The sequence below is a fragment of the Dioscorea cayenensis genome, chromosome 2 (genome assembly GCF_009730915.1).
Source record: "Dioscorea cayenensis subsp. rotundata cultivar TDr96_F1 chromosome 2, TDr96_F1_v2_PseudoChromosome.rev07_lg8_w22 25.fasta, whole genome shotgun sequence".
In the NCBI taxonomy this organism is placed as follows: domain Eukaryota; kingdom Viridiplantae; phylum Streptophyta; class Magnoliopsida; order Dioscoreales; family Dioscoreaceae; genus Dioscorea; species Dioscorea cayenensis.
The window spans coordinates 8,157,187-8,170,138 of NC_052472.1; the positions used below are offsets into that span (position 1 = coordinate 8,157,187).

Consider the following 12,952-nt stretch of genomic DNA (forward strand, 5'->3'; position numbering starts at 1 on the left):
AAAAAATTCTAATTTCATTATAACTTTCATATCATTATTTCTTCTCAATTGAGACAAGTTCCATGTTGCATTTGGTTTTTGTGACTTTTAATAGATAAAAAAATCATAAAAAAAGGAAAATCACATAATCAAAATCTAAATAACGTATTTCTATGATAAACCTGAACCTAAGATTCAAAGTATCGAAAAAGAAACACTAACAAACAATAATCATTGAAAAAAAATTCAATAAACCTAACTTCGAATATTAAAAAAGATAAAACAAAAAAATAATTATTTCGTATCCATTGCATAAAATATGCAAAAAAAAAAATTAATAAAATAAAAATAACCAAATCTTGTGGCCATCAATAACATGTACCTTTACATCAAGGGCTAATTAAGTCACTTTAATTCTCTGAATCACATCAAGTTGATCTTAAAATATGTTAAGCATACTTTAGATTTTTTTTTTGTGACAATATTTAGTAAATATTAATAGTTGTATTTTTTAAAACAAAAAATATGATCACAAAAAAAATAAAATGACCATTGGTGAAGAACACTTTCATCACAACAAATGAAAATATTATTTACGACACAATAGGTATATTAATAATGACAATGTAATTGTGAGAGAATCTAAATAGTCACAAATATTATAGTTTTAGTGACAAAAAAATCATCACAATTAACATAAATAATATTGTTAATTAATTTTTTTTATCATAAAAAAACTTCATATTTGTGACAAAATGATTGATAGTTACAAAAAAAAAAAAATTCACCGATGTCATAATTTTTGTAGTACAAGCATAATTTACTTGGTATATTAAAACTAGATTGGAGAAAGCTAGGCCTATATTTATACTATTCCTTAATATATATTTTTTGGTAACTTTTGTATTTTTATGTGAGAAATAGTTCTTTATTTGGTAAATAATTGATATATATATATATATGGAATATTTTCTTTGCATTGTAGATACGGGGGCTAGTTACTTTTAAATGTTTCAATAAGTTAATATTTTGGCTTAATAGAATAAAATTTTTTAGTATCTAATAGGTTATTTTGAAGTATTTATAAATAATATTTTTGTTTGATAAAATCATGTTAAATTTAAATTTTAAAAACCTTTTAAATTTTATTAATAATTACTTAAAAAATATATACATATCCTTTGAGATTGGGTAAGAAAAATAGAGTTTTAAATATTTTATTAATAATATAATTTTACAACTGTATATACTACATATTTGAAATGTTTTGTATCCAAAAATTATTGACATAAAAGGTAAGATGTATAATTGTAATGGATATTAAAGGTATAAATATCAAAATGGTCCCTCTATTTTTCATTTTCCATCCTTTTAGTCCCTCTATTATAAAATCTGCCTTTTTGGTCCTTCTATTTGCACATTTTTGTCCTTTAGTTGTAAAATCCGCCCTTTTGATCCTCGTATTTAAACATTTTCATCCTTTTTGGTCCCTCTAATTCATCAACTGAAAGGACCAAAAAGGCAGATCCATCAATTAGAGGGATCAAAAAGACAAAAATGTGAAAATACGAGGACCACAAAGGCGGGTTTTATATTAGAGGGACTAAAAGGGTGAAAAACACAAAATAGAGGGACCATTTTGATATTTTGACCGATATTAAATTGTCACAATTGAAATTGTAATAGTGACAAAGTAATTAGATGTCACAACTAATCCAAACTATTGTATTAGTTAACTTTTTTAGCATAAAAAAGCAAATAACATGGTTAAACAATTTAATTTTTGTAGCAATGTTTAGTGGACACTAAATGGTTGAATTTTTTGTGACAAAATTTTTGTAACAAAAAATATATGTTGAGTGGTGGAGAACACTTTCATCATAATAAATAAAAAATTATAGTGACAACAATATTTCTTGTCACAATTACTCATGATTCTCATCAAGAAATTTTTGACATAAAATCTTGTATGATTTTTGTATCGAACATTGGACATAAAAGAAATGTTGCCACTATTAATATATTAATAGTGACAATTTAATTGTGACATATACTAAATTGTCACAATTATCACTACAATATTGACAAAAACATAAGTTATCACAATTAAGTTGAACAATAGTGTTTATTAGCTTTCTTAACACAAAAAACCTAATATTTGTCGCAAAATAACCAAGTGACACAAAAAAAGTTATCACTAAAAATCTTAACTCTTGTGGTGTCTCTTGATCCAATCCAACTTCATTGCAACTTGCTCAAATCTTAGAGTGGCACCCAGACATCTTTTTTCCATATATTTATATGCAAGAAATCTGAATTTATCAGTAGAGCAAAATCCATAAACCTCACAATATTTCGATGTTGAATTTCAGTTAAAGCTTGTACTTCATTTTGTAAAGCTTGCTCATTCACTTGGGATTCTTCTTCTTCTTGAATTTTTTGATAGCAAGTCACTCCTGGTGATATTGTTGCTTTATAGACGATGCTACAAGCTCCAATACCGATTTGGTACTTCTCAACAAATTTTCTATCGCTTTAATAATCTCTTTGTATGCTTTCTTGCCATGATTGACTTCCCAAATGGAGAAGAAATGCTCATCAAATTCTTCCTTTGTGTAATTTGTAATGGACTTCTTTCTCTTATAGTAAAGTAATATGAATACTCCAATTATCAAAAGTAAGATACCAAATGTCAAAGGAATAATCAAAATAACGATTTTGTGATGTTTTTCTACATCACCTCTACTTATTAACTACGATTGGCAACATGGAGGTAAACCATGCACTTGATCACATAAGCCCTTATTGCGGATGAACCACTTGAGGGAAGCTGCTTGAAAGAAATGGTTCTCCCGAACTAGACCTTCTAGGGGAATTATAAGATAAATCCAATGATGTTAAGGCTGCCATTAATTGAAAAGAAAATGGAATGGGACCAACCAACTCATTATATGATAATTTCAACTCGTACACATCATTAAATTGCTAAGTTGTGGTGGTATTTCTCCTATGAATAAATTGTCACTTAAGTCTAGAACTTCATGTAAATTCAAGTTACCAAGTTGAAAAGGAATCGCACCACTTAGTTTATTACTACTCAACTTGAGTGTGTTCAATTTACTGCAATTCTCCAACCATATTGGTATTTCTCCACTCAAATTGTTGCTTGACAAATCTAGAGCTTTTAATGAAAATAGATCCCCAAGTTCTGATGGTATGGTTCCTGTGAGATTGTTATTGCTCATGTTTAGGAAAAATATATTAGATTGTTTACCAAACTATCTTGGGATCTTTCCCTCTAGATTGTTGGAAGAGATGTCAAGCAGCTGCAGCTTGGCAATAGAACGATTCCCCGTGGTATATCCGTTGATTCTATTACCTGATATTTTAAAGCTTGCCGAGTTAAGGCATCCTCCCCAAGATGATGACAAAGTGCCAGACAATCTATTAAAGCTTAGATCAATATAATATTAATCTGGATGAACACCAAAACTTTGAGAGACATCTCCAATGAATTGGTTTCTTTCAAGCCAGACCTTGAATAAGTTTGATGAATTTTTTAAACTAGTTGGAATGGGACCATGAAAATTATTATTGACTAAAATAAGACACTTAAGCAAACCTCGTTTAGCCAAATCTAATGGTAGATTACCCAAAAGGTTGTTGTTTGATAGATGAAGAAAAATTAAGTTTCTAAGGTTCTCAAATTCATTGGGCACTTTACCAAAGAGATGATTTTTAGATAATTTTAATATAATAAGACCCTTGAAATTTTCAAGAGATGGATGAATGAAACAAGTTATTTTATTTCTAGATAGTTCAAAAGTTTCAAGTTTGGTCAGATTTTCAATGTTACGTGGGATGTGACCTGTTATATCAAGTGTCTTAGATTCCCAATCTCACTAGGAATGAAGCCATCTATATTATTGCTATATAGGTAAACTAATTCAAGGATTGTTAGATTTCCAAAGCTAGGTGGGATGGAATCAATTATTTGGTTACTAGATATATCAAAATTTCCTAAGTTTACTAGATTTCCAATCTCCTGAATGGAACCATTTATGTTATTATCATGCAGGTGAAACCTTTCAAGTTTGGTCAAGTTTTTAGTGCTACATGGGATGGGACAAATTATTTAATTGGAAAATATAATAAATATTTTCAAATTCACTGGATTCCCAATGTCAAAAGGAATGAAGCCATTTAGGTAATTGAAATCTAACTTAAAGTATTCAAGCATCGTCAAGTTTCCTATACTTGGAGAAATGGAGCCTGTAATGTTGTTGCCTAAGATGTCAAATTCCTTTAAATTCACCATATATCCAATCTCATGAGGGATCGAGCCAATGAGATTATTTCTAGCTAAGGACAAATGACTGATTTTGGTCATGTTTCCAAACTCTAGAGGCAAAGAGCCACTTATTGATTATAACGGAGAGACAAGGTCTTGAGCCTTGTCAAATTACCAAGCTCTAATGGGATGATGCATGTGAGACTTTTGTTACTGAGATTAAGGATGGTGAGCTTGGAGAAAGCTGACACTACAAAAATAAGGACTTATAGCGGTAGAAAAATCTGCCGCTATAGATTCCATTTTAGTCTCAATATTATTATAGCGGCAAATAGCCAATTAGCCAGAAAAACCTCGGTCAGCTATTTGTTTTTTTTTGCAACAAATGTACACATTTGCCGCTATCTCATCTATTAAGGTTATAACTACACAATAATTTATAGTGGTAGAAAATTTTTGCAATTATAAATTCTATAGCGGCAGAACATTTTTGCCTCTATAAAACCAATAGATTTGTTTAATATCTTTATAGTGACAAAATATTTCTGCCACTATAAGTCTTATAGATTTCTTTAGTATCTTATAATGAAAGATTTTATTTGCCCAATAAGCCTTGTAAATTGAGTAGATATTTTAATAGCTAATCAAATCTGTTTCTAATATAGACAAACAAAGATATATATATATGAGAAATTATAAAGACAACATTAATATTTAAATTTATTAATTTCACATCATAAAAATAGTACCATCAATGCCAATTCTCAAACAGTGCAACAGATAGCCTCTACAAATCATTTAAATAGTAGTACCACGGCCTTGAGGTCCTACTGAAAACCAACATTAAATGGACCACTACAAAACCAGATCTGGGATTTATAAACAGATAATAAGTTTTTTTTATGTATGATCATACAAATTTGAACCGCTCTATTATGCATGTTAAACAAAGAACATCCCACTTTATGTGATGTTTCTTTAGTTCCATGAGATGATAATGTTTCAACTTTCCATATGCTGCAGACTCATATTTGCAAAAACAGCAAAGAACTAACAAGACTCTACAAAATTAGATGATATATGTTTGCTATGCATCTGTGCAAAATAAATAAATAAATAAAATAAGAAACATATTGAGATAAAAATTTTAGATCCAGAGAAAACAAAGATGAGATAGTTTGATGGTATTAAACAAATGAATAACCCGAAGATGCATTAGAATAAATCTTTCATTCAGGTTCCTCCTTTGACTATGATCTACAGTTGTCTAGAGTTTTTATATTAATAGAAAATTATACAAGTCAAAAGGTTAAAACAAACAATACATTATTGTTCTCTAATGCTGCCTCATGAATCATGATGATAGAGATAACCTTACCATCTCAGGATTTGCTTGTCCATTGGTTGTTGATGAGGCAGTTCATGTTTGTGGAAACCTACATTTATGATTTAGAACCGTAAAATATGATAGGACAAACTACTTGTTTGGATGATAATATATACATGACTGAGAGCCAGTGATAAAAATTAAACACTAACTTCACTGCTCTTGCCTTTCTTTTCTCTTCTTCTAAAATATCTGGCTTTTTGTTTGGTGCAAATTTGTCCAACCGAGCCTTCTTCTTTGCTTTTTTCTCGGGCAGTGTTTGGGCAGCGAGCCTAAACCTAACACACAACATAAAGAAAGGCCTCAGAGCTTGTCAAATAAGATCTAAAGCACACACCTCAAGGTGCTTCGACAAACACAATTAATTATTGCAATAAAGCAGCATAAAACCCAAACCTCTCTGCTCGAGCCATTCTTTTCTCTTCCTCTGCTTTCCCATTTGATGTTCCACGTGAAGATAGTCCATTGCCAAACCTGTTAATAGGTTAAACGGGAAAAAACAAATAAATTTATTACTATGTAATTAGATGACCTATGCATTAGTGGCTAATATACAAAAGACACTCTTATCTAGTTATCTCTGAGTTCTAGTTGCACTAACCATTACGGAAGAAGCTATTTGATGGAAAATTTAAGGCTCTAAGTGATAAAAAGAGGAGTGCAACATCTTATAAGCAAAAAGAAGATGATATAAACTAAAATAAATATCTACCATATTATACCACATTGCCAAAAGAGAATGCCATGTTACTTTAGGCAATGGCTTCAAGTGAATGACAACATCATAGGTGCATGAAAAGCATGCAATAACAGTTTAGACTATGAATATAGTATAAACTACAACTGAGTTGGTTCAACACATACTGCCTGGAATTACCTGCTTTTACCAATGGAGGTCTTCAAGAATCTTCTACTCTGAGTTTTATAAGCCAATTTAAAAATTTCTTATAAGATTGAGATCCTCTGCTGAGCTTGAACAACATTAGAAGCACATTTGGTTGGTGTTGAGCTTGAACAACAGTAGAAGCACATCTAGTTGGTGATGAGCTTGAACAACAGTAGAAGCACAACATGAGAAATTAATAAGAGAAAGAGACATGAGAGTGTTATGGCTAGAAAACAAAACCTTAGAAAAATGTAGTTTTGGGAAATTTGGATAGAAAAACACGAAAAGGCATTCAATATATATATACACATACACTGAACAATATAGTTTACTTCAAAGCCTGCATGCATTCAACCAAATTTAGGCATTTTAAAAACCTGTCCAACAACTGAAAAATTAGGATAAATAATGATCAGTCTACTATATCCAATTTGATTTACCTGAACACCAATGCAAAAGAAACAACTCAATTCAGTAATTTAAATTAATGACTCATATATTCATAGAGAGAGAAAGACAGAATACCTTCAATAGAAGGGCATTGCACGCCTTCTCTTTAATAGCCTTTGAAACACGCTTCATGAACAAAATGATTATTATATAATCACATACAGTTGGATTAGTAACAAGAAGATCATCTCCACCAATTTGTACTTTCTCCCCAATCTCTGCAGTTAGCTTTGCATAGTGAGTCCAGTCATCCTGATCAAATGGATTTTCTATGGAATCAATTGGGTACTCTTTTACGAAGGACTTGTAGAGGTCTTTTAACTTGTCTCCGGATATTTTTTGCGACCCATCATTATTCTGGAGAAATGAGTTGCACAATTAGCATGATCAAAATAGCAATATGATGATTTCAAAGTAGAATAAAAATGAAAAGCAACACAATTTCAATTACAACAGTATGGTAGCATATGAAGTGCCCAGGACTGTTACTAAGAGAATCAGGATGATAAAACTATCTCCTCCTTGAAGTTCAGATCGTAGGTCTTATCCTTCTCATTAAAAAACTCAGAAGAAGCAACATCTATACCAATCACAACCTGTCACAAAGTGCAAACATGCTCAGCATTGACTGACAAGGACATGAACTTGAGTAAATAGGTAGGATAAACTAATGAATACCTTGTCAGTATAAAAGCTTTTTGCGATAGCTATCTTCAATAGTTCAAGGCCTTCTTTGTTCTCCTATAAAATTCATACCAGTATAAGAGAAGAAATTAGATAAAGCTAGACTTCAATATCTTCTAATTGTTTAACAACTAAAACTGTCTAAGACAATTTTTTTTTTTGCAACTTGTTACTCAGAAATATCACAAACTAAAGAGTTGTCTACCCGAATGTTGGGAGCAATGCCACCTTCATCACCAACATTAGTAGCATCTTGCCCATACTTCTTCTTGATCACAGACTACAAAAGAAGAGAGAAGATAATAAATTGCATTGTTAAAAAATTATAACCTGAATATCTTTACCTTCAAGTGGTGATACACTTCAGCACCTATCTTTCATAGCTTCCTTGAATGAAGAAGCCCCTACTGGAAGTATCATAAACTCCTACATTTGTTTGTTTACTATAGCAAGCATGTATTAAACACAAATTAACATAAATGATTATTCAGAATGGTGTACATCACACCAAGTTACCTGCATAGGAAGCTTATTTCAAGCATGTCATCCTCCATTAATCACATTGAATGCAGGTATAGGCATTACAAGGGTTTTGTTCCTAGCAAAATTAGCAATATGCTACATGAAAGAAGATGGGAACACAATCATTAAAACTACTTCACAAAATGTCAGAAAATATAACCAAATCAGAAAATGACACAGAAGAAACTAATAGTATGATTACAAACTTGGTAGAGTGGAATCCCCTTCACCATAGCTCCTGCTTTGCATACAGCCAATGATACAGCCAGTATGGCATTTGTACCAAGCTGTTTTCATAAATAAAATCAGAACACAATCAGCAAAAGGATGTCACAGAGCATGCATCTATATTCTAGACAAGAGAATTTTATTAAGCTAAACAGAACCTTTTGCTTACACCAAGCCCACTCGTTTTTAGTTCCATCAAGCTCTTGCACCATGAAGTTATCAATCAGAGTCTGTTCTACAGGATCCTGCAATATGAGAAACACTCTAAAAGTAACCATGAAATATTCATGGCCAAGTAGGTATCCCTTCTAAGCTCCTATCTAGACAGTAAAGAAGGAACCCCAGTAAAGAGAGGAATGTGCGAAAATATACCTTTCCAAGTAAGGCTGGTCCAATGATAGAGTTCACATTCTCAACAGCTTGTTAAAAAATGGTAAAAATAGACAAATAGTAAGAATACTCACATTTAAACTTATGAATACATGAGGACGCATTGTATTCTTAAATCACAGAGCAGCAAGCGATCAACAAACACCCACCAAATAGATAGCTCACATGAGCCGAAACAAAACATAGAGACAAAGAATTAATAAACTAATCCCAGTAATGTGAACTGACTTGGAGTTTAAAAAAAGACAATTGTAATATGAATTTAATGTGAGAAGATATCTAAAACACAACAATTGGTTATAAAGAAAAAAAATCAGCTAAAGACATATTATAATCTATATAAAAAAAACTAAATATAACAACCAAGAAACCTCTCAATAGGATACATCCAACGATATTGCACTAGTCTAGCAAGTTTTGCCTCACTAGATAAGTGGGCAACTAGGTGTATCATCACATCAAAGAATGATGGTGGAAAAATCCTTTTAGATTGCAAAGGGTTCATACAACTGACATCTGCAATTTTTCAAGTTCCCTTATGGATCCTTTCTTTGTACACAACTCTATAAAAAATGAACATAATTCAATAAGAGTTGTTATAACTAGCTTTGATAATGTTCCTCGTATTGCTATGGGTAGCAATTGTTGCATTACGACATGACAATCATGACTTTTCAGACCTACTATCTTCTGGTCTTTTTGATTTACACAACGAGAAATGTTTGAAGAATATCCATCTTGAACTCTCACATTTTTCAATAGAGTACAAAATTCTCCCTTTCTTGCTTATTCATAGTGTAGCATGCAGGAGGAATATACATTTTATTTCCAACCCCAACTGGATGAAGATTAGATCTCACACAAGTCTAAACAAGCCTTCAGTGTATCTTTACTTTTTCCCACTACATTAAGTAATGTTCCAAGCAAACTATCACATACATTTTTTTCAATATACATCACATCCAAATTATGCCATATTAAATTATGCTCCCAATATGGTAATTCAAAGAATATACTTTTTTTCTTCCAATTGTAGTAATTTTTAGAATCTTTTGGTTCTTGTCTCCTCCGTTTTGAAGCCATATTATAGTTTCCTTTCCCAAATTCATTTTGAAAACCTTCCAATTGTTTTAAAATTTAAGTGGCAGACGGAGGATTTGGCATGACCTTGAACTCTTCTATTCCATTGAAAAACTTTCTATCTGATCTGAACTCATGATTAGAATCAAGAAACTGACGATGACCCATATAGAAAAATTTTCTACTATTTTTTAAATACTGCGAACATGTGTCCTTATTACAATAAGGACAAGCAAAATGCCCTTTAGTGCTCCATCCTGATAACATAGCATAACCTGGGAAATCACTGAGGGTCCACAAAAAGGCTACTTTCATTTTATATGACTGATTAGTGTGTGTATCATAAGTACCAACACCAAATTCCCATAAATTCTTCAACTCATCTATCAAATGCTGTATATACACATCAATGTCATTCCCCGGTCCACGTGGACCAGGTTTCAATAATGCCAATATAAGGTTTGGTTGCTTCATACACATCCATGGAGGTAAATTGTATAAGGTCAATATGATAGGCCATTTACTATGAGAGACACTCATGGTTCCAAAAGGATTAAAGCCCTCTGTTGGTAAACCAAGCCTTACATTTTGGCGCTCTGAAGAAAATGACATGTGCGTAGCATCAAAATCTTTCCATGCTACTGAATCTGCAGGATGCCTTAAAAACCCATCTTTCACACGATCTTGATCATGCCATTTTATTAGTGAGGCTATTTTTGATGACATGAACAATCTCTGTAGTCTAGGGACTAGAGGAAAATACAACAACACTTTTAGAGGAATTTTTTTTCTTTCACCTCTGAAGATGTCGTAGCTCCCAATTTTTTTTTTGCATTTGCTTCGACCTAGAAACTCCACATACCTTACAAATCTCATCATGTGCAGCTTCTTTCCAATATATCATACAGTCATTAGGACATGCATCTATCTTTTTGTAATCAAGACCCAAGTCTTTAACAACCTTTTTCAATTCATAAAAGGATTCTAGTAATGTCTCTCCCTCTGGGAATGCTTCCTCCAAAAGTGGCAACAACAAATCTAAAGATTTATTACTCCATCCTGATAAACACTTTATATGATAAAGTCGGACAATAAATGTGAGTTTTGTGAATTTAGAACATCCTGGGTACAACTCTTTGTTTGCATCTTCAAGAAGTTTAAAAAATTGACTAGCTTCAATATTCAGCCCTCTTGGAGATGAAGTAGGAGATGTTTCATCTCCCATGTCAACATTTGATATACCAAATGTATCTTGCAACATTTCATGCACATTGACATGGCTTGACAAATCATCATGATGTGCAATATTTGGATTTGAACAAGATGATGGTTGTTCACCATGTTCATACCAATTTTTGTATAACTTTAGGATACCATTAATAATAAGATGTTCGTACACCTCATCCTTGGTCAAAAGAACACTATAGACACATATTCAGCATGGACACAAGATTTGATTTGATAGTGTATTGGAAAATGCAAATTCCAAGAATTCCCTAACTCCTTGTTCATATTCAACACTCAGCCTACAACATATAATAATGTAATGCTTACCAAATATGGTATATAAAAAAACTAATGAAGGTTTATTCTATTGAATATAATAATTACCTTGACTTAGACATCCATGCTTTATCCCTACCGCCAACACAATTAACCTTTCTTAATAATAATTGCTATGTTGATTTATAATTTGTATGGCATAATCAATAAATTATTTCTAAATATTAAAACTTGACATCATTTTTATTGTATAAAGTTCATGTTGTCATAGTAGTACAATAACATGATTTCAAAACTCAATAAATGATAATAGATGTAACAAGAAATAAGAAAAATAAATTAACAATAAAGCAAAAAATAAATAAGGAAAAATATCAAAAATAAATATTTTTAACACCGGTTGATGAGACAAAAATGAAATAAATATCCTTGTAGTTTTCAAAATTTTAACAGTGAACAAGGCATGTACACAATAACAATTAAATATTACATAATTATAATACATTATATATATATATATTCAGCTTCTGATCCAATGATACAAGGATCAAAAGAAAATTATGCATTTAAGTTAAGAGACAGATTTCAAGGACAAACTCAATTTCAATGTTAAAAATGTGGATCTCATTAATTTCAAATAATTTTCTTAATTTTTGTGTTCAAACTCTTTGAAACCGAATATTGTCAAAAGAAATAACTTTTTATTCTTATCAAGAATATTAAAATTAAGTAATGTGCAACTTGTGGCACTTCTTAGTCATTTCCTCCCTTGAACTTTTTATTTTTTATCTATATAATAAATGTTAAAATATACAAACCAAATTTATCATTCTAGAAGGTGTGCAAAATTATTTTGTTTAGTTATTGAAATTCAAGAAATTCCACCTAGGTGGAGTGCTTTTCTTCATAGGCCAGTAGAAACCAAACCCATTTTACTAAAATAAATAAATAAATAAAATAAAATCCAAAAATAAAATGGAATAAAGTTCATCTTGGAAATAAAAAGGAATCATTTACATTTGATTTTGCACCTTCATCAGATCCTAACCAAAAAAGAACCAAAGAAAAAAAAAAGTATCATTACCTTACTTGTTCCAGTCAGATAAATCGCAATAATCTGGATACTCAGATCAGATGAAGCCCTACAAATTGTCAAATAGTATATGTTTCTGAAAAATCAATACGCGAAGATGAAACTCATTAGCATCACTTAAAAAACCCAGAAGAGAATCAAAACCAAATTATTTTTCTTCAGTGTTTGGTTTATGACCAGCTAAACAAATTAGCATGTGAAGTTTATAGCAACAACTTAACCCCAACTCCATAATGAATGAAGACAAACTCCAACAATTAAATTATCAGTTTCATGTTGGAGCTCGTTTATAGTGAAAATTGTAATAAATACAAACACAACATTTAACTTTAGAATGACGAAATGATAAAAACAAAACTGGACAATGAATAGATTATTACGAATGTGATGCAAACAACAAGTATAAGCATGCGGATAATGTGAACTAAGTTTAATATCATATCTAGAATGTCATATCAA

General features: G+C 31.2%; 1 pseudogene; it reads right to left on the minus strand.

Moving 5' to 3' along the window:
* Positions 1-5,690: 5,690 nt before the first annotated feature.
* Positions 5,691-10,509, minus strand: LOC120272284 (annotated as a pseudogene).
* Between the last annotated feature and the right edge of the window lie 2,443 nt (positions 10,510-12,952).